The sequence below is a fragment of the Saccoglossus kowalevskii genome, chromosome 8, assembly GCF_978046115.1.
Source record: "Saccoglossus kowalevskii chromosome 8, keSacKowa6.1, whole genome shotgun sequence".
Classification (NCBI taxonomy): Eukaryota; Metazoa; Hemichordata; class Enteropneusta; family Harrimaniidae; genus Saccoglossus; species Saccoglossus kowalevskii.
In genome coordinates this window covers 23004953-23027896 of record NC_140648.1, presented here as the reverse complement: position 1 = coordinate 23027896, position 22944 = coordinate 23004953, and the positions used below count along the sequence as shown (strand labels likewise).

Genomic DNA, 22944 nt, shown 5'->3' with positions numbered 1-22944 from the left:
TGACTCTAGGACGTGGCCTTCACACATACAGCCGATCACACTAAGTACTGGACATGTCATATATTTTGATTAATCGTTCACTATATTACTAACTGCGAATACCAACTTCCAGAAATAGTAGTCCGGATAGCGACGGTTATATCGTAATTAATTCCAAATCACTGAGTGAGTTCCGTCCAGGACTTCGCATGAACCTAAACGATGACAGATATAACACATCCATTCAATCGCAACCAGCTAAAGAAGTCAGTCAACAGATACGCGCAAATAAATTCATAACATTACCACAGTCTGACTCACCACAGAGTATTATTTACATATATATTTTACATCAATATTTTAGGTGACTGTTGTTTGCCTGTCAACCCTGGTGTACCGTGTGAATTTAAGCTGCTTCCCAGATGGTATTTTGACTATCAATTGAATGAGTGTATACAGTTTGCATATTCAGGTTGTGGAGGAAACAACAATAATTTGGTAACAGAAGAAGCTTGTAGACGACATTGCGGTGAAAATTTTACACATTTGCAACAGTTAATACATGTAAATATCTGGACACGTGTGTGTGTGTGTGTGTGTGTGTGTGTGTGTGTGTGTGTGTGTGTGTGTGTGTGTAGGTGTGTGTGTGTGTGTGTGTGTGTGTGTGTGTGTGTGTGTGTGTGTGTGTGTGTGTGTGTGTGTGTGTGTGTGTGTGTGTGTGTGTGTGTGTGTGTGTGTGTGTGTGTGTGTGTGTGTGTGTGTGTGTGATTATCCCCGTGATTAATAACATGGCATTATATATTTTTCAAAAAAAAGTTAGTCCATGTCTTGCTGGCTTACTTGTGATCTTTGTGGTGAACATGCATCTGTGACGCCTGGCTATCTGTGTTGCGTAGACGACGGTTGTGCGGCACCATCGTGTTTAGGAGGAGTATACACACCAGGTAATAAGCTTTAAATTAACGTACTGATCTAACATTTTAAGGAAATATCTGCCTTTTCTGTTTCGTATACAATCCTGTTTCAGTCACAGAGATATCGTTCAGAATAAATGTTTCACACTGGATTAGGTTGTGTTATGATATTCTATTTTTGCTGTAAAATGAATATATTTTGATAATGCCCAGTTAGCTAGTGAGGCTTGCCCAGCTGCGGAATTAGAATAGACAGCATGTATTGTCATTGCTAATTAATATTCTTCGTGCTTGTGCAAGACGAACGTGAACACGAGTTAATCAAGTTGTCACCCAGCTCCCGACCAGTGCAGTGCAGCTCAGCTCAGCTCCGGTGCAGTGTCAACGTGGCAGCCAACGTATGTCTCACGATAATGCCTGACCAATTCGGCATGTGGGACTGATAGATGCAAAACAGCCTGCTGTGGTTCTACGCTGTAAAACCAACTTTATTCAAAGACCGGTGTTTCGCCAGAAAGCATGGTTTGCTGATCTTGGTCTTCTCTCTACACGGACGGTATGGAAGTCGCGTAACATTACGGTCAGTGTCGTGTAATTTTCATTCCCCGAGACCTCTTAGTTTGGAGCTGTAGACCTGATATCGCAGTCGACGTTGCTGTGATTAACTGTACTATCGCTGAAACTACGCAATACGAGTTCTGCACTTAGGTAGGGTAGACAATTCCGAGCTGGGCTATTATCATTAATGTTATATTTATTGTGATGTACATTGTTGACCGGTTTGTGATTTATATCACTCCTGTTATTGGTTTATGCTTATTGTATTATTAAATTAGTATTATTGGACATATCCTGACTGTGTGCCTTTGTTTGACCTTTAGTGTTGCGTTCTGGAGTGCGAGATATTGGCGGCCAGGTTCGCGGGAGACTATCTCGTATTCCCGTTCGTAACAGTTGTGAATACACTATAAAGCCATTTATTGTTACTGAGAGTTAAAGCGGGGAGTCCACATCTGCGCATGTGCCAAATGGCCATAGCGTGTCATTGTTTACAAACAATCGTCTACCCATGAGCCCTTGCGTTTTTAGCGTGTGTTTTTATCGTCGCTTGGGCAGGTGACGACATTCCCGCTTTAAAGTACGGCTACGAAGATACTAACTAGTAAACGTCCGTGACTTTGTAGTACAGAGCATTTGGCGAGTTTTTTTTCTGCAACCCTGTTATTACATGTATTGTATGTGTTACACCTAACCCCCTTCTACATATAATTTGCATCTGAATTTGCATATCATAGTAAAGTACATGTGTTTCAAACAAAAAACACCTGCTTAGCTCATTCAGTAGTGTACCTATACAGCTTGTCAATCTGCCTACTGTTGTTTCAAAATGTCCCATTTTTAAATAGAAAAAAAATCGTGCTACCGTCTTAAATCACGCGAGAACAACCTAGTTCTGAACGACAGTTCTATCATAGTAATTTTTTAAGAACAAAGAAAGTAAAAAAAAAATGGACACCGAAAGAATATATACCTATTAAGCGGGAATAACATTTCCCAGCGAAGCAATGAGTTTTATTGATATTTTACATGTAAACGTGATTTTAATTTAGAGGATTTTTCTTAATAGTCAATTAAAAAACGAGTAACTGGTTAATGGATGTGCATTACAAGAGTCTAGTGGTGTCACGTGATACACATTGTAAACACATTTCAATAAAACCGCCATGTTGATGACGTAATCGGAAGAAAAAAATATCATCAATATGCTCTCACAAATGTTTTTAATTTCCACAGAAGGGTTTTGTGAGTTGGACTGTGAATATTACTCGCCGGGAGATGTAGTGAATGAAGACTGTGAAATCTGGTAATGAGTTGTAATTGTATTGTAACAGTAACATAGTTAATACCTCCCGTTTTGTTAATTAAAAGATTGTGAGATTGGTAATATTTTTGTTTTTAATTTCTGATAGCACGTGCAAGGATGGAAGATGGAATTGTATACCAGATCCGGCATGTGGTGAGTACCTATTATTTTGACAAAATCGTTCATATATATATGTACCATGCTGATTCATTTATTCACATTTTCGTTCGTTCTTTCATTCATTAATTCATTCACTGGTGTGTATGCTGAACTATATGAAAACGATTTTATTTACAGACGGAGTCTGCCCCTGTCCGCCCGACTTTGTAGGGGATATGTGCGTGGAATCGTGTGACGTTTGTGTTACAAATGACGAAATGAGCAAAAGTCGGCTTTGCTGTGCTGATCCTAATTGTCCACCGCCTGAATGTCTGTCTGGACAATATCTTGAAGGTATTTCATCATATGTGAATTGTGAAGTTTTATTACACTTGGTGTATTTTTATCTTTATACATTTTGATAAAATGCTACATGAATTCTGTCGTATGGTCCGCCAAAACACCATCACATGAATGCTCAACTTCTTTATTTGTTCTAAGGTTACTGTGAAACGAATTGTACTTTCTACAGACAATTTGATGTTTATAAAGAAAACTGTGAAATATGGTAAGCCTGTGGCAGATTAAATACATCTACATTTAAATTACACCACTCCCATCAATACATTTAGATGCTCAACTCTTTAGGAGCAGTTAGCGGATTTGTCGGTTTTATTTATTTATTTACTCCAAGTTTCGATAAATGATTTCCATGGTCTAAGAATTAAAGCTGAATTAAGGTAATTTAGACATTCCTAAAGGCAACTGAGAATTCTACCAGAACATCGTATATATTACTTGATTGATATAAACGAATATGGTAGTGCATATGCCGTGCCATGTTTGTTTACGGGATTACCTGACGGTCAATATCGCTAGTGTGATTTTTTTTACTATTCCGACTATTGAAAACACCGTTTTTCATGCGAGTGACATAACATTTGCAGAAGACGTTGGTAACCGTGTAGGCTGAAAAATTGCATCTCTGTTTTCTGTTATCCGCCTCTATATTCTAGCTACTGCCAAAATAACTACAAACATGTTACCGAAAATCCGTTGTCGGTAATATGTGCTGCATATTATATCGTACCCGGCAAAAGACAGGGAACAAGGAGATAACCCATTATACCCGCATTCTTGGGTAATATCATTATTTGTGTATGATGGAGATTCAAATGTTCAAATGTTATTGCTCTTCAAACATTCAATATCACTAATATATGTGTTTTTGTGTGTTATTTTAGCGTGTGTGTAAAAGATGCTTGGGGCTGCCCACCGGATCCTGACTGTGGTAGGTAAATTTTTTGAGAGTTTTAAATTGCGCATTAGTAAATGTACATAGATGTTAAAGAAAATTGTAATCAAACTAGTAAAAAGGTGCAAAATTGTTTATCGCTATTGAGACCATTGCTATGTGAATTCGTTATTATATTCAATTGTGTTGAACAGCGCATCTAGAAACATAAATATTCAATATGTCGAGATACGTGTCATATGAACGATAACACGAAGAAACATGGCATTTTATCTCAACTGTGTGAGATATACGAATGGTTAGTTCCCTTGTACCACGGGAATGCCTTTAAAAATGTTCATTGTTTGTGTGCATGTGATGTTTTCTGAGTCACAAGTTAGTCAAGAATTTCTTTTAAATAGTTGTGTCACCCGTGATTTCCATTAATTTGTGATGATGTGTCTGAAGTGTACTGTGGTCGCGGTGGCGTTGAGTGTCCATTTGGTTACCACTGTGTTATCTATCCTGCTGATGCTTTTGCTGTATGTTGCCCAAATACAGGTTATCCAAGTCTCATCATGAACTCAGTGTTATGCAATGATCGCACATGATTTTACTCACGTATTAGTCAAAAGTCTGTGAATAAAAACAAAACCATTTTTAATTTCACCTGTAGAATGTGAAGACGGTGAATGGACTATCTGGTTCGATAGAGATAACTCAGGAGGTACTGGGAACTGGGAACTGGCATCACTTGCCATCGAGTTGTATGGTGATAAAATGTGCACCGATCCATCGGCGATACAAGTGCATACCCTTGACGGTATTCCTGCAGGAGATATTGGTGAAATATTCTTGCATTATTCACCAGACATTGGTTTTGTGTGTCGGATGGAAGATCAACCAGATAACACTTGCTTTGACTATCAAGTGAGATTCTGCTGTCCAGGTAACTAATATTTCTCGATATACATTCTAATTTGTGATCACAGAAGACCATTTAAAATTTACGACATTATGCCATAGCTTGAATGAACCTGATTTGTTATATGGTTTTGCGGCATTGACTCATAAACATGGATGTATTCGATTTATGTTATAAACTAATTCAATGAATTCATAACTAATTGCGAAACATGGTCTCCGTGAAAGTAATTGTATTCCTAATTGTGTATATAACACACGTGATGCGTATTTTAACAGCTGATCCACCATGTGATGGTGAATGGTCACAATGGTTCGACGAGGATAGTCCAGATGAAATTGTTGGTGATCTGGAAACGCTAGCAACACTATGCGAAGAGAGGTGCAAACGACCCAGTGCAATCCAGTCCCAGACTATTGATGGAATACCAGCTGAATTAACAGGCGATGTGCTCCTGAGCAATGACATGATTAACAGATTGGCTTGTTTGAATGAATAACAGGACGATGAGAAATGTGAAGATTATAAAGTCAGATTCTGTTGTCCTTGTAAGTCGGAAAAGTTAAGAATTAACGAGGTGTACATTAGACAAGTAATATTGATGCAATATTATTTTAAATATTGAATGGTGCATATACTAATAATACTAAATTAGGAAATGTAACACATAATAAAATAAAAACATATTTAAATATTTAAAGGAACGTTATGTCTATTCTGCTGTGAATCGAATTGACAATCAGTAAAATGCAAATAACATCACATCAATCAATATTGATGTAGATATCAATTCTAGGGTGAAATCTTACACTGTTAACCTAGATTGTAACGTCAGAGGCACATATCGTATATACTGTATTTTTTACTACAGCGAGATTATAAGATGAGCAGTGTTAATAACTTCAAAATAGTTTCAAAGACCGAATTTAGCAAACAACAAATTAATAGAATAAAATGTTCCCTTTAGAAGAATAACATATTTCACAATCATTGACAAATTATTGTTATAGATTACTGTTATTATATTTTTGCACTGATATAAAATTCAACTTTGTGTTTACAGTTTAAAGCATATTGGGCCATTATGTGGAAAGGTAGCAGCACTCAGATCAATCAAGACATTCTTCACAATATATATTGATTATACATTGATACTATATAAGCAATCAGATCATTCAGTCAAAGTCACGAATGCGCTGAAATGCATTTTGAAAACTAACGGAGTTTATAACACAAAGAAGGGTAAAAGATCAGTGACATGGAATATACATTTTTTTGTTTTGTTTTTGTTTTTTAATCAAAAAGGTGGATTAAAAAACAGTAATTGTAATATAGAGTATATATAAAGTATACATTTTGTTTTGTTTTTTGTTTTTGTTTTTTTTTCTTTGAGTAAGTAATAAAAAAGGAATGGATTAAAAACTGAGTAATATAAGAATGATATTATTAGTAATATTTAAGAATAGAAAATGACATTTTGAGTATATAAAGTATACATTTTCATTTTCATGAGGGCGCCGTTCATCATCGCATATAATTATGAGCAGCGCCCTCATGGTCATACCTATAGTGTATGCTAAACTACTTATGTACCTTGACGACCGGATATAAACTAATGGAAACCAGCCAGACGAACATAAAATTCGTGACATAAACTTATGTACGAAATATATTGCTTTAAATACAAATAATGTGTAATAAAAAACGCGTAAATGTGGAGTGTATACCGGTGCATTCAAAACAGTGAACTAAAACAGGTGTTTCCAATTTTGTGCATGAGGCAGGCTTGTCCAATTAAAAAATATGGTGTTGTTTACGTTTAAAACACCTATTTACAGTATAGCGGTTTGCCATTAATAACGTCGTATATCTTATTTCAGTGCTTTGTTACAAACGATGTTGACATACGCCTAAAGTACTGAATAGCATGTTTTGGCAGTTTGCATTGGTGTAGATTTAAAGTAAAAACTATTAAGTTAGCATTCCCACTTTGCAAATATGTAACATAACATTTTAAGATGGGTAAAGAAAAATGAACTGCAGACTTTTTTAATTCAATTTAATTTAATTTGTAAATATGAGGCACCCGTCGAGTTAGAAGGGTTTGTTTGTTTTTGAGGGTCGATTACTTTGTTTACTTTGTTCGTCTAAGGGATGCATTGCGTGATTTGGTAAGAGTGTATCTATCATTTTTTGAACTGTTTACACGTTCTATGTTTTAGCTAATTATGGGAGGGGTGATAGAAAAAGTGGAAACGCAACCTTACGACTGATGTGGTTGGGGGTTCACGGGATTTGTTCTTAGTATTCTCAGTTAATTATACGCATATTTTTGAGAGATACCCTGCAGCCGGGTGGGAAACGCGATTTGCTACCGTGCGTGTTCGGTTCGAGTTGTCCGCGCATCTCATGCTTAATTTTATCAATTTGTATTTACGGTGTTGTGTATTCGATATTATTTATGTGAGGCGAAGACTCTGAGTAACAAATGGTCAGCATATCTTCCCTGCAGTCAGTAAGATCCTAGGTCCATTCACTGAGTTGTTATTGATCTGAATACAAATTTTTACTAATTGCATTGAAATCCTGAAAACGTCTGTACAATCACGATTATGTAAATGCAACCCCATATCGTTTACAAGTATTGTTATCAAATAATACATCTTTTCTGTATTCTACTAAAACTAAAAAAAATGCAATATGGATCGATTATCATCCAGTTCTGAAGAAGTCGTCTATGGCATGACCCTAAAATATATTCTGTATCTCACATTTTCTGAGGTCAGATGTTATTTCTCAAATATATGCGCATGATCCAGACATTACAACATTTCTTCTCATCACGACTTTCTACGACTTTTACATATGCTTATGAGGGCATTTTTCCATTGGACGGCATAAACCATACATAGATTTGCAGTGCATGGATACTGCATGTGAACCCAATTTTTTTAAATCGTAATATTTTGAAATTCTCAAATTGTACATTTTCAATCGAAATGGTACTATTTCGCATTCTATCCAATGCAAAACGCAATACAAATTTGAATTTCACTATGTGTGTCACATGGCAGTACAGCTTATCCATAAAGCGTGTATATTGTGGCACTACAGCCACTAGGCTTGAAACCCGATGAATTATGCTTTCACTGGTTTGTAACAGCCACATTACACATATCCAAAACCTAAAGAAACAGGAGACGATGGCGACGAACTTTGTAGTAGTGAGATAAGCGACTGATCATATCGACGACTGAGTTGAAGATGGAACATTAACAAAAATATATATATTTTACGGGATTTTGTTGGCCACTGACTATTGCGTCACTGGGTAATTTATCACGTGTAAATATAATGTTTGCAGCAATATAGTTGCCAGGAGTCAAGCTTTAAACGATATTGAGACACATTGTCCTAATTTTATATCCCATATAACATAAATACAAAGCTTAAATGATAGGTTTATAAACTAAGCGACCACATGGCAGACAGAGTTAGTACCGAATATTTAAAATTGTATATAGAAAAATGTGCTACCGTTACTTCTAATAAAATGTTGATGAGAAACGAATAAAAGTAAAATGTGTAATTTCAAAGCAGTCTGGTTAAATTTTCGTAATTTTCAATGAATAAGGTCGTATATTGCTTGTCAACATACGTCTAATATATTGCGTAGTTGCATGTACATTTACCATGTCTTGATAGAAAGTCTTTTAAATTATTGTGAAAACTAGTAATTAATATCATAGAATCACAAGAAATGTCTCACCACGTGGACCTGAAATACACAGAATTGGTTCACCATGTTTCAGTTTCGACAACCTATAGTAAACGTGCAAGACTGTCAAATAACCGGAAGTGTCAAATCGACAGGTAAAGTAAACGTACGCCAAATTAGCGTGTGCAAACCATGGAAATACAGTGACATTTGAATTCATTTGATTAAGGGTCTAGTTATGCTGGGCCAATATGATGGACATTGGGAATGGAATACAAAACAAATCACCGCCAAGGCGTTAATGAATAAAATATATATTCATTTTACAGTCAGCTGTTGTTTTATTTATCTGAATTGAAAAGAATATTTTGTTGTACATGGATGTGTATGGCAATTCCTGGCAACTGAAAACGTGTTCTAAGTTTGTATTTTTCAGATGCATGAAGGACGGTGGTTATCGCGCTGCTCATGTGCGACATTTGTGTGGTAAACATGTATTTTCCCACAATCCAATGCGTTCTTCTAATGAAAATCACGAGTACGAGTCTTGACCTGGGTACAACGTGCACTAATTACAGCCGGTGACTCCTCCATGTCTCATTTTGTACTCGTTGGTCGGCGCAACAAGCAGTCTTGGCTAGGCAGTGTTCAATTTCGTGACAATTTCGGAGCTTTGTCAATGTTGGAACGTATTAAAATAAACGATTTTAAAATATAGGAAACCGAGGCACGCGTATATGGTTAAAAGTCTTGAAAGTTTGTTTATGTTGCTTTTGATGTAAGTTATATGCATGTGAGTTTCTGCAGTCAGTTTGTGACTTCCTGTCCTGGCTCCCTGATTTACCTAAAACGAGATCAACTAGCTTAGCAAACAACAAAACAAAGCTGACAAGACGTAGACGCTTCCAGTATGCAAGCGGAATAAAAAACATACAGTTGTAAATGATAAGTAAACTTTTTAACCTTTATCTCGCAACATGTCGACAACTTCTAGCCTGGCAGCTCCTAGTGGTAGACTGTTGAATAGTTTGATTTTTTATTTATTTTTATGTAGGAGGAAGGCCCGGTAGCACGATTTGATTTTCACGCAAAACAAGGCCACCATTTCTTTTGTTCTCTTAGTGCATTTGGGGCGAAGCTAAAGAAAAGTTCATGAAAAGTCAACAGTTGCCATGTAAACTGATTTATTAAAATATGTATTTTGACCATAGAAACACCTCTGCCACTTACACAAGAGCATATTTATTACCGCTATTTATACCGGTAGTGATGTCACAAAGTACGTTGGATGGCCGTGCTCAGCGATCTCTGGATTTAAGTCACACTATGAATGAGGTATGGAGAGTATTATTGTGGAAATAGTGATGACCGCAATTGTCAAAGACTTCGGCAGTGCCAATTACTTAACATTGGCCAGGGCAAGGAGTCGTCTGGCTACAGTCGGATGGGGGGGGGATGTATTTTACCTGTCTCAAGTGAAATACAGAACTATTTTCGTGAAATACCCCACTAGCCGCAAAATCCCCAAACAGGTTATGTCTGCTGTATACATATGTGCATTTATTATTTAACTAGATTTTGCAGGCAACGTGAACATTCTCTCCAATGAGGTCAATGCAATGCAAGACGTGATAATATTTCATTTGAACACGTTCCACCTTCCATATTTCGCTTCATCGCGGGAACTATTCAACAATCTATTCAACAATGAGTGCCGAGCAACTTGCCACAAATCATACCGCCCTCTGATTGGTTTAAAGAATACTACTCACCACCGTATTAGCATTATACAGGACAGGCTAAAAATCGTTTATTATTCCGATAGAGGGCGGAGCGAACACGATAAGACTTTCAGTAGAGAAAATATTTGTTTAATTGACAATAACAACAATGTTAAAAAAGAACTAGCTACAGTGTAGCGGGGAAACGTATTGAAGACCACATTTAACAAAGCAAGATATCAAAATTATCTGTAAATGTTTCCACAATTCATGATGACCTGAAACAAGGCAGAAGGTACCATACGAGCTACCTAACATCAAAATATTAAAAAATACAAAATTGAAGGTTCCTTGTACAATAAATGTTATTCTCCCTCCCAACATAGTGGGCGTTGTTCCAAAGGTGATATGTACATATTGCAGGAAAGTGAATAATAAACCAGATATTGGTGTAGTGATGTGATAAAGTCAGAGGGGCAGTAGAATGTTCGTAGGATGTATGCAGAGAATGGATGGATTGGATATGTTGGTTGACAGAGGATTATGCGAGTACGGTTGCCTTTGAATCGAATGATGGCAATCCGGAATATTTTCACCAAGAGGATCTTGTTAACTATATTGCCTCTCATCAATGCAAATGGGCATAGCTAAGCCATACTGAACCCGGTTGTGGAAAAGAGTATATGCTATATTAACCACATCTCATTCTATTCTGAAAAAAAAAACATGGGGAAAGCAATAAATTGGTATCCCACTTGCAATGCGATAAGCATTCGTAACACATTTGCTGTTCTTAGACCTGTAGTACATATGCAGATTGTTTAAAGGGATATTGTATTTTTTCATCAATTAAGGGTTTACCAGAAAATGACTAACCTCAACATTGAAAAGTTGTTTTTTGCAGATATAATTAGCGTGTAGTCAAATATGAATCTCAGATAATATCACTTGTCTGAAGCAAGTGTCTTCTTAACAAGGCAATTATTACCCAGAATGACACGTGCTCAATGTTTTCGTATCACCTTTTTGTTGTATACAGTAATGTTACTGTACTCACATACTTGTAATTCAAAATACTTGTGCACAGACAAGTGAGTGATCACAATTACGTCACAATTAGCATGTATTGTCCATATTATAAATACGTCATCTAATGCATTCTGTTTCCTGTAACACGCGCGCGTGCTGAGATCTGGGATGACATGTCGATAAAGATAGATACTAATAGATAAAGGGAATACAATTTATTGTAGACGAAGTAGAAATATATACCAATTAAGCCATCACCGTGGTTAGCAAAAGTAAGATGTACAATAGCATCAGTGGCACTATCAGCAGCAGCAGCAGCAGCAGCAGCAACAACAACAACATTATTTACAGGCCGAGTTTATTTGAATAAATTCGAAGAAACAATTATTGAATATATATTAGCTGTCGTCACCAGCCATAGTTATTGATAGTATAGTTTATTTGCGAAGAAGGGGTTTGCCGATTAAAGGATGACTTAAATAGATGAATTCAATCAAGTGTTAGCTCAGCCTATTGTCGGTCTTTCAGCGGTAGCCTCGAGCTCGACTGCCTCGATAACTGTAAAGAAAATGAAATAAATTATTTTAATTTTATAATATTTTATGGATGTAATAATCACCTTTATTGTCAATAACATCCATATACATGGTATATTTCATGAATAAAACGAGATTTCCAAACTTGTTTCACATGAATTGTTTTTACAGTAGTTCCCTAGTTTAACTTAAGGCAATTCAAATTTTCCATCTGCTTTCTGAGATACGTAGTTGTATTAAATGTAGAAGATTGTGACTCGGACAATTGTGTCGTTTGCTTTGGTCCGAATATCCACAACTTAACAATACAAATTGTTAAATAAAACGTACCTGTATCCCCACACAGAATCTTTGCGCACGCCCAGGTTCCATCGCTCGTACAGTAACTGTCAAAGGATATAATAATTGTCATTAAACTGATTTAAGTGGCTGGCTTACATGTGTTATTATGATGGTTCAACTGGCCACTATAGAATCATCATACACACAGACTGTTGACTGCTTGGATTGGCACTTCAGAAACGTTCATTTGACATAAGGTTGAAACGGATCATTAAGCACGAAGTCGAATTTGGTGGATACGTTATGGTAACTAAATAAGAAAGACAAGGTAGCATTCATTATTTTGTGTTGACTGCGATTTGACATTATCAATCAAGCTAAGAATGTTATAATTATAGCAATCGCTCAAGAACTTTTAGCAAATCTATTATTTTTTCATTTCTTTCTTAATTCCCTTGATATTGCATATCAAGAAAAGGGTCCTATTATCATCCAGAATGCATTTCTCATAAGATCATATCGAAACATTGAAATGACCATCTGTCAGCGCCCTCGTGATCCAACCTGAGAAATGTAGCGTTTTAACGTTTATAAGTACTTGGTTGTTAAAACATGTAACTGTAAAACATGTCGAAAAAGCGGCATGCAATTTTAGTAAATTGTGGTAAAATGTTGATTTAGAGAATCTCTTTTGTCATTGTTGATTTCTTTGCTTGGCGGCCATTTTCAATTTATAATGAAGTCATTAGCGACATCTTGAATTAGCGAATGAGTTCTAAATTCGCGAAAAAGACATGCTCGCGAAAAAGGCATATTTACAGTATGTATTAAAAAGCTATATTAGTGATGATGTGAACAATACGACTCAAAACCTGGTTAATAAGAAATCATGCAGTATTGTAGTTGCAAAAAACAGTGTCGGCCGGCACAACTGCAACATTACTGTAAATTACTCAATTGTTTGAACTCAACAATATATATGTAATGCAGCTAAGAATAGAAAATTGAGAGATGTAAAACCAAATGATGGATACACATAGCAGCGAGATTTAGGTTCCGGTTACGGATTGTGAAACTTATAATACGACCGGTGCCGACAGTCACGGCTATTCAATAGCCCTGAGTACAGTCCTGTAGGTTGGCCTTCTTCCACTGATCATTCGGCCCCCACATTCCTGAGAAGTCGCATAGACTGGGAATTCGACACTATTGTGAAGGAATATTCGGGCGATTTAAAAGGCATTCAGCTTTGCAGTTAAAAATAAGCAGGTCTTTACGTCCAACTATTCTAAATACCTTAACTGGAAGCAAAATTACATCAGATTCCTACTAGGGTCGATCAAATCGACATTTTCCAACGTCAACCGAAAATACACGCCGCCATCTTGTTCTTGACGTATTTATCAACAAAACGTTGCTTCGTTGCGTAAAACTAGATTTCGTCAACGTTCCAGTACTGTAGGTTCATTTCTCGGCCACAAATGGTATTTGTGATCGCTAGGTTGGTCGATAGATGTTTTAGCTGGTTACAATCATGAAAACGGCAGAACGGTTATCCGCCATATATTTGTAGGCGGGTGTCGAATCCTCGGTCTATGCGACTTCTCAGTACTGTGGGGGCCGAATGATCAGCGGAAGGAGGCCAACCTACTGGACTGTACTCAGGGCTAGGCTATTCGACTACATGACATCGGAGCATTGCTGGCTTTATTTTATTTGGAAAATTGTTTTACATAGGGTAAAATGTGAGAAATTACCATGCAACCAAATATTGATCTTTTTCGCAGTTCAATAACATGTTATCATAGTAACGATAGTAACCGAACATTTGAAAATAGTTAAATTGAACAAACTGCCATATTAAGTACAAATATTGGGACAGAAAGATTAAAAATAATAAGCCCCAGACAGGGTGTATCATAACTTGTAGAGGTGTTTGACACTCACTCATTTCTGCCAGTGTCACTAAATATTTTTATAATACTAACACTGTTTGTTTACTCCTTCTGGCTTCACCCGCTCTTTCGAAGTTGCTTCCGCTTACATGCTTAGTGGTTGCATATACGTTTTGTAATTTACAGATGCGTAATGAATTGAAATGTCCCAAACGATTGGCATGTTAATATTGGGTTCAACGCCCACACTATAACTGAATCCATCAAGCAATGCAACAAAATTAAACAAGAATATATAATATATGTTTAAAAATAAGCGACTTCGAACCAAGGTGTTAGCATAATGCAATATAGTCTTTTGAATAAAAATTAATAATAAACGTATCTAGTTCATCTTTAGCATTACGTAACGAAATGTTCACTACATTCACTAATAACCTACCAGGTATTGCAGTCTTCTTTTCTGCCATCGCCTTCCAGGTAAATAACGCCCTCATGGAAACATGGGAACACAGAATCCATACAAATTGTGCCACATATTCCAGAAGCACAGCATTTTTTCTTCCTCTGGCAATCGGTATCATCTTGGTATTCATAGTAGCAGTAACCCTTTGGACGGACAGCGTCGATAGATGGTACCATTGTGCATTGTCCGGATTTATCAGGTTGTTCTGGAAGGAAGCATTGTGACGTTTAGAGCTCTCAGGAAATAATTTTACACCTCATGGAAACGCTCAGGTGCGAATGCAGCAATCACAACTTTGTCTGTGAAATGACAAGTTCTTACGTAATAGTTAACATATTAATTGTATATAAATACGTACCATCACAACAGTATCGAACTTTGTAATCATGACATTGATCACCAGCTGGATGATCTTTGTCAAGACAAACAAATCCAGGATCGACATCGTGATGTAGGAATACCAGACCGGTGCTTGATGAAGGTTGTTCAGTGGCGGCGACAGCAACTTGAATGAATAACGGATTTTTACACATTTCATTTGGATATTCATCTTGGATTACGGCGGTGACTTCATGATCTGCATCTGAACCTTAACATGCTTTATCGGTGTTGAACCATTTTGTCCACTTGTCAGAATCTGGCTGTACTGTATAGTGATATTACATAAATGAAAACCGTGGTTAATGAGACGAGACAGTTTTTTGCTTATAATAAGTATTCAATTCAATGTAACACTCAAATTAAAATATTCAACTAAAATAACGTAAAAACATAATATATTATTTGTTGTGAATATTTGAATATTGATTTACCAGGACAACAGAATCTGACTTTATAATCTTCACATTTCTCATCGTCCTGTTCTTCATTCAAACAAGCAAATCCATTAATGATATCATTGCTGAGTAACACATCGCCTGTTAATTCAGCTGGTATGCCATCAATAGTCTGGGCTTGAATTGCGCTGGGTCGTTCGCACGTATTTTCAAATAGTGTTGTTAGCGTTTCTAAATCGCCAATCCCTTCTTCTGGACTGTCTTCGTCGAACCATTGTGACCATTCACCATCACATGGGGGATTAGCTGTTTGAACCAAAATTACACATATAATACTGCATATTACACAACGTTATCGGACATGCTACAACGAGGAATCAATGTTTTTAACCACGGGACAACATCTCAACAATATTTTTTTTAATATGAGAAGACTATTTGTTACATACATATGTGTCACCTCTGCAGAACCTTCCACAGGTTGACTTAATCTACGACTATCACCTCACCATATCCTATAATGTTGTACTTCTAATGTACACATTTGTGCGGAACTACACTACACACTGTCAATATTCCTGAGATGTTATTGATATTCAGTTGGTGTGTGTGTTATATTACCTGGGCAGCAGAATCTAACTTCATAATCAAGACATGTGTTATCTGGTTGATCTGCCATCTGACAAACAAATCCCACTTCAGGTGAATAGTGCGAGAATATTTCACCAGTATCCGCAGCAGGAATGTCATCTAAGGTCTGCACTTGTATCGCCGATGGATTGGTACACATTTGATCCCCGAATTGCTTTATTAGATCCTGAGTAGTTTCCCAGTCCCCAGAAGTTCGTGGGTTATCTCTATCGAACCAAATAGTCCATTCACCGTCTTCACATTCTACAAGTAAAATTAAAAATTGTTTTGTTTGTAATTACAGACGTTTAACTAATACGTGAGTAAAATCATGTACGATCATTGCATAACACCAACTTCATGATGAGACTTGGATAAAGTTGGATTCACCTGCATTTGGGCAATATACAGCAAAAGCATCAGCAGGGTGGATCACACAATGGTAACCAAATGGACACTCAACTCCACCGCGGCCACAGTACCATTCAGACCCATCATCACCAATTAATGGAAATCCCGCGGAACACGGTGACACAACTATTTTAAAGGAATTATTGATTAATTTGTGACTGAGAAAACACAACATGTGAATGTATACCGGTTTTCCTGCAATATACAATATAATAAATGTGTTACCTGGACAGCAGTATCTCACTCGATACCCAAGGCAAGTGTTATATGGCTGATCTGCCATCCGACACACAAAGCCAATGTCCGGTGAATAATGCAAGAATGTTTCACCAGTATCTTCTGCAGGAATACCGTCAAGAGTCTGCACTTGTATCGCCGATGGATCAGTACACATGTTATCACCATACAACTCGATGGCAAGTGATGTCGTTTCCCAATCTCCGGTAGTTCCTGGGTCATCTCTATCGAACCAGACAGTCCATGCACCATCCACACATTTTGTAAGTATACTCCAGGCATATATTATTCATGAAATTTTAATGATTCGCGAATATTCATGAACTAAATGAGTATCGTGCACTCACCTGTATTTGGGCAGCACACAGATGTCAAGTCAGTTGGATGTGTGTAACAATGGTAGCCAAATGGACACTGCTTATCAAGAGAATCACAACCAACAGGACTCCCATCAGCACCAATTAAAGGAATTCCCATAGGGCAAGGTGGTTGAACTATAAAATTACAAACACCCACGCAGTAATTATTAGTGAGCCATAGAATATGTAGTACACACCACGGTGCATTTAAATTAAATTTTATATAAACTGTACTGCACCTTACCCGTTTACCTACGCTTCTCTATACAAATTAATATTATGGAAACATTTTTACATAGTGACATTCAATAATGTTTTAGTCTCAGTAGCACTTCTTGAAAATTTAACTTACCACAATCAGGGTCCGGTTTGCAGTACCACTTGCCGTTTCTACATTCGTTAAATAGATTTAAACAAACACAGTTTATATTAACTGTTTCAAGATTATGTGCAATACATACAACAAGGAACAAATTGTTCTGCTATCGTTGATGTAATTTTGATCAGGCAAATTTCTAATCTATGAACACTGATGGCCAATCTAATGGTAATACGGGCACAATACTGAGAGCATATTCGAAATTACTACACAAATGCCCCCGGGTAATGTCGCCTCAATGTTCATGTGGATATATGTGTATATCGGTAACACCTTAACGGAGCGAAACGACCACTTGGCGTAGTCATAAATGCAATCTGATTAAAATCTGATGTAGTGTATGGGCTTTAATTAATTATTTTGGCTATAAACTTATTTTAATTTTATTTTTATTACTTTTGTTATTAATGCCTTTTTATTTTATTATTTTACTTTGAATTTGATTTTGTGATTTTTTTAAATTTCGCCCTACATACATCTGACCCGATGCCTATGTAACGAGATTTCAACGAGACCCACTATCGACGATTTTAGTCAACAAATCTATAGCGCATATGATGGCGTCACCGGGCAGAGTCAGGTGGCAAACACACTCAAATAAAATGGCGGATTGTACCGACGTTAGCGACCGAGAAACACACGGCTGATTTGGACTGGACACAACGCAATTGATCAGGAAATATTTTTTTTGCTCCAGTTTTCTGCGTCGATGTCGTGGGCCGGTGACCGTTATACAATTTAAAATCAGGTTGCATTGTTTATATAGCTTTTTACAGTGTTCTAATCATTACGATTTACTTATTTTTTTGCTTCCATTCTAGATAATTATGCTCAGCATTTGATGTAAAATTGAAACGATGACTGAATAAACGAACCTTGGCTGGCGAAGATGTATCAGGAAGTGTACACATTTGTTGGAAGTGAAAAAAATATTCAATGTAATGACAAAAATTGTAAAATGCTGTAGAATTTCTTTTGTAAATAAAAATATACTAGCAATTTTCTATTAATGGTTTATTCAAGTGGGCAAAATATAATGTACAGAAAGATTGCCCGTAGAGAATCGCTACACTGACAAGTAAGTAACCGACAGCCTGTATAAAAGGGGGCTGTGATTGGCTGTTACTTACGCGAGATTTGAACGGGACTTACATAGGCGTTGGATCAGATGTATGTCGGGCGGAATTAAAAAAAAATCACAAAATCAAAATAAAATAATAAAATAAAAAGGCATTAAAAACAGCAGTAATAAAAAATAAAATTAAAATAAGTTTATAGACAAAATAATTAAAGCCCGTACACTACATCAGATTTTAATCAGATTGTCATAAATGGTGGTTACAGTGAGTGTAAAGTAATAATATTATTATTGTTTTTTTTCCGATACGCAGTGTCCGATGTTTACAGCAGTGCAAAAATGTTGAAATTTGTTTCGTGTGATGTTATACAAAGTACCCCCGCCCCTTTGTCGGGTCACTGGTGTCATTTGCTAGGAGAGAACCAATTACTGCACGGACAGGTTTGCCAGAACGTTATTTTCACCCAAGCTGATTCACCTTGTTGGGTTTTCCACTGATTCTGCATGAGATTACAGTGCCAGTTGTAGGTAATGTTGGCGCTAATAACTGTTGAGTTCGAACACGTGTTTTATATATGAAACATTGTTGCACTTTTTGTAAAAAATTGTACAGTGATTATCGAGGAAGCAATTACAATATTGTTACTTTACACTCACTGCGGGGAATACATGTGTGGAGTAGACGTTTTTGCTGCTTACCATATTTCACAGTTGTCTACATACGTTTCAAATGGTCTGTAGTAAGTACAGTTCTTTTCACAGTAATCTAAGAACGGATTTAAAGAGTTTTATAATGGCGTTTGTCGAATACTGTCATGCAGCATTCAAGCAAATCATCACATATTACAAACGTCATAGCACCGGGCATGTAAATATCATCATTATACTAGTACAGTGTATAATGTTAACACACAAACATGATGTGATATATATTTCTTAACTATACCCATACCATTTCCAAATTTAAACGCTGAAATACCTTCAATATAATGTCCACCCAGGCATGAAGGAGGCGGGCAGTTTTCAATGTCCGAACAGCAAAGGTAATCCTGATCAGGATTTGCAATACACTCGTTGCACGATACCCAGCACACTTCTGGTACAAAATCGATTGGACAAGAACATGGTCCACTGTGAAAACAATCATTGTCACACATTGCAACACACAAAAAACAATTACAGTCGAGCAATTCGAATTTACTATTGTATTACTTTTGAAATTGAAATGTCTAAGTGGGTATGCACGATATTTTAAAAGTAACATGTACTCACCGCATGACTGGTCAGGTCGACAAATCCAATTCCCTTCTCTACAAAAGCTGATAGAAAGTATACAAATGTTTTGTTCAAGAATACTTAAATCTAGTCTAAATCTAATAAGTCTAATGGAACTTAAAGGGCGGTAGTCGTCACGCCACGCATGCGCGAGATACATGGGTCTCATATAAACAAAGATTGAGACGTTGCAGATAAACAAGCACAAACTGAGACGTTACCAAGATTTAATTAAGTATTTTTAGGTGAATCGCGCTCAGGTTAAACCTCGTACTCATGATTTCCATTAGAAGAGCGCATTGCATTGTGGGAAAATAAATATTTATCAACACAAATGTCGCATATGAGCTGCGCTACGACTGCCGCGCTTTAACCGAAGATAATCAGAAAAACAAATCTCTTACCATATTTCACAATGTGCGTTTACTACATCTCCTGGCGAATAATACTCGCAGTCCAACTCACAAAATCCTTCTGTGAAAATTAAAAAAAATTGTGAGTGTCTAAATTATTAATTCTTTGAAGCGCAAGGGTCAACATGTGTCACCATTCGCAATTTCTTTATATTTTCAAATATTTTTAAGTCCATTTGACCCAAAATTAGAAATAAATAAAAAATAAATATACATGGGCAAAATAATGTACTAAGGTGGTGGGAAATGTGGTCCAAAGATTCTGGCAATCGAGATGTTTGATTAGGTCAGAAACTGCGATACACGCTCATGTACAGCTTGTGTGAGAGAATAATTTTGGAGGCGAATATACGGGTTCTCTGGGGGGGGGGGGAATAGCATACTTTGTGATAGATTATTCCCGAGCACGGCGTTGCAATTCCGTGGATATGGTATATCCATTATATTACGTTGTATGGTGATATTCTCTTGAGTGTGTAGTAGATTTCATATATTACACATATTGCGTACGCGTAGTATGTTATTCGCGGGCATTTTCTCGATCAATTCGCATATAAATTTACCATTTTAGGCAATTATAATTACTACAACGGGCTGATCGGTAACTGTACCTGGATTTCTATGGTCTACTGAGTTGTTTCCACTTTAAACTTTTGTAGTCGCAATTGTATTGTAGTCAATTCAGTTTCGGGACATAAACTTAAGCCATCCAGATCCAGGCATATAAGACGTGACTAAAGCCAATGAAAGGCCAGGTTTCGACTAAGCACAGAAATGCAAAGGTCAGCTGATATTCTCTAAGCTGTTGTATCTATACTGTAATTTCAATTACCTGGCGTGTATACTCCTCCAAGACCTGCTGGTGCCGGGCAGCTACCGTCGTTGCAACAAATATAGTTTGCCGTCGTTGATGCATGTTCATCACAAACGTCACAATTCAACCAACAGACTTGACCCAGAAATCCTTCACGACATGGGCATGGTCCATCTTTTTTTGGAAAAAGATATAATAATGATATTCACGTGATACTAGTGATACATGCACTGATGTGTGTTAATATACATGTAATATCCATGTCATTACGAGTACACAGATGACGTGTTGCTTACCGCAATGTCGTCTACACGCGTACGCTTCTTCCGTCTCAAAATTATTGGTGTTTCCTTCACATCCTTCGTATATGAACTCTATACACTCATTTATTTCACAGTCAAAGTACCATCTGGAAATGGAACCTTCACACGCACCAGGATCAACAGGAAAACAGCAGTCACCTATAATTTTAATATATTATCATATATCTGTAATTAATTATTACTGAAATGAATTCTATCATTTTGTTAGGAATCCGTATATAAAAACTGGGATACTGTAAATTTCATTTGCACATTGCTTACCTCCGCATTCTTTTTCGCAGTCTGCTCTAGTATGAAAATTGTTATCATTCCCCCTGACATCCACCGTAAATAAATTCTTTGCACTTGTAATCCCGGCAATCGTGATACCATCGTGGCAAATATGCTCTACACGGTCCAGATTCAGGTTCAAGACAGCATGGGTATTTATCTGTATAATTAGACTCCGAGTTATTACTATTCATGCAATACCTCTGTTAATGACATTGTGTACATATTGCGACAGATCGAATCGTACAATTTGTACAAAAATATGATAGTTCAGTATATATGATCATTTCTTACGAGCATGACCCTACCTGGACAACATACACCATATTCAAAATTAAGCGCACAGGAATATCCAGTCGGACATTTTGTAAATGCGCAATTGTACGGGTATCCAGTTTCAGCTAACAAGGGCTTCTCGCATGTAACCCAGTCTGTTGGTAAAAAACAGTGTGTATATTATACAATAGTTGTCAAATAGTACTACGATCTGATCTAAAACAGTAGAACGATTTCATGTCAAATGGATGTCCAAGGGTGCAACAAACTGGCACAAAGAAAAATGTAAACTTGTAGCTGTTGACAAGTACATAACACAGATTACATGGTGGAGTAAATTATAATTAATTCAAAGTAAACATATATTAATACTACTGTTGGACTAATGTTTGTATCATAAATGTAGCACGTGTTCATAACGATATTCACAGAAATTGCTGGTAAGTTTTAATATCAGACGATCAAGTGAAATCAACGTTCATATCTTAAGGCCAGACTTTTTTTATTCCTTGTTTTTCGAGTTTTTATAAGGCATTTTTTTTGAGGAGGGCAGAAAATAAAATAAAATTAATTCTTTTTTTTTCATTAGATTTGTGTGAATCTCAAAGAATTGTGAGTGAGATCAGAAATGAAATAAATTTTATTCCATCTATAACCTTGTTTCTCATCTGCGCGAGACTTCGGTACTTTGATCATGATACTCCCACAAAAATACAAATTGGATTTGTTATGCGGCAGGCGGTAAAAAAATGAAGATAAAAATATTGTTATTACAAATATTAGCATTTTTTTGCGCTTGCAAGTCGGCGGGCGCGAGAAATTACGCTGAAATAAAATTTTATTTTTATTTCATTTTCGGCTCCTGTTCATTCGGCGGGTTCGCGAAACAAGGGATAATAAAGTCTGGCCTAATGTTTAACATATATCGTACCAGTGTTACAGCATATTCCTTCGATGCATGTGAAGCCATATATATCCAGGCAATCTACATCTGACAAACACGTGACTACATTACCCAATTCGTCCGTTTGTGGAGTAACA

The 22944-nt window shown here is 36.7% G+C and overlaps 2 long non-coding RNA genes across 2 annotated transcripts; both read right to left on the bottom strand.

Annotated features, from left to right (window-relative positions):
* Positions 1-15666: 15666 nt before the first annotated feature.
* LOC146739450 (uncharacterized) lies at positions 15667-16140 on the bottom strand. The gene is made up of 2 exons (XR_014930183.1): positions 16060-16140; positions 15667-15744 (listed from the first exon to the last, which is right to left on the bottom strand). It is a non-coding gene; the product is annotated as an uncharacterized LOC146739450 (long non-coding RNA).
* A 5254-nt stretch (positions 16141-21394) lies between these two features.
* On the bottom strand, positions 21395-21716 carry LOC146739449 (uncharacterized). Its single transcript, XR_014930182.1, has 2 exons — positions 21619-21716; positions 21395-21495 (listed from the first exon to the last, which is right to left on the bottom strand). It is a non-coding gene; the product is annotated as an uncharacterized LOC146739449 (long non-coding RNA).
* Positions 21717-22944: the final 1228 nt, after the last annotated feature.